The sequence below is a fragment of the Orycteropus afer genome, unplaced genomic scaffold (genome assembly GCF_000298275.1).
Source record: "Orycteropus afer afer isolate SDZICR_OR568_19922 unplaced genomic scaffold, OryAfe1.0 scaffold00130, whole genome shotgun sequence".
NCBI classification, from domain to species: domain Eukaryota; kingdom Metazoa; phylum Chordata; class Mammalia; order Tubulidentata; family Orycteropodidae; genus Orycteropus; species Orycteropus afer.
In genome coordinates this window covers 1,299,557-1,300,518 of record NW_006921717.1, presented here as the reverse complement: position 1 = coordinate 1,300,518, position 962 = coordinate 1,299,557, and positions in this window count along the sequence as shown.

The following is a 962-nucleotide window of genomic DNA, read 5'->3' as shown; positions in this document are numbered from 1 at the left end:
GAAGTTACTTGTCAAAATACTGCTGCAAACATTTTTGAATTATCTTCAACAAGATTTTACTTGTGGGTGATATTAATGATATTGTTTGATAATTTCCACATTCTGTGGGATCACCTTTGGAATGAGTACAAATATAGATCTCTTCCAGTCAGTTGTTCAGGTAGCTGTCTTCCAAATTTCTTGGCATAGACAAGTAAGTACCTCCAATGCAGCATTCGTTTGTTGAAACATCTCAATGGGTATCCCATCAATTCCCGGAGCCTTGTTTTTAGTCAATTCCTTCAGTGCAGCTTTGACTTTTTCCTTCAATACTGTCAGTTCTTGATCATATGCCACTTCCTTAAATAGATGAATACCAACCAATTCGATTTGGTATTTACGACTCTGTGTATTCCTTCCATCTTTTTTTGATGTTCTCTGTATTGTTCAACATTTTGCTTATAGAATCCTTCAATATTGCAATTGGAGGCTTGAATCTTTTCTTCAGTTCTTTCAGCTTAAGAAATGCCGAGTGTGTTCTTCCCTTTCGGTTTTCTAACTCCAGGTCTTTGCACATTTCATTATAATTGACTTTGTCTTCTTGAGTTGCTCTTTGAAATCTTCTGTTCATTTGTTTTATCGTGTCATTTCTTCCATTTGCTTTAGCTACTCTCTGTTCAAGAGCAAGTTTCAGAGTCTCTTCTGACATCCATTTTGGTCTGTTCTTCCCCTTGTCTTTTTAATGACCTCTTGCTTTCTTCATGGATGATGTTCTTGATGTCATCCCACAATTCCTCTGGTTTTCGGTCACTGGTATTCAATGCATCAAATCCATTTTTTAGATGGTCTCTAAATTCAGGAGGGATATAATGAAGGTCATTATTTTGGCTGTTGTGGACTTGTTTTAATTGTCTTCAGCTTCAGCTTGAACTTGCATATGAGCAGTTGATAGTCTGTTCCACAATCAGCTCTTGGCCTTGTTT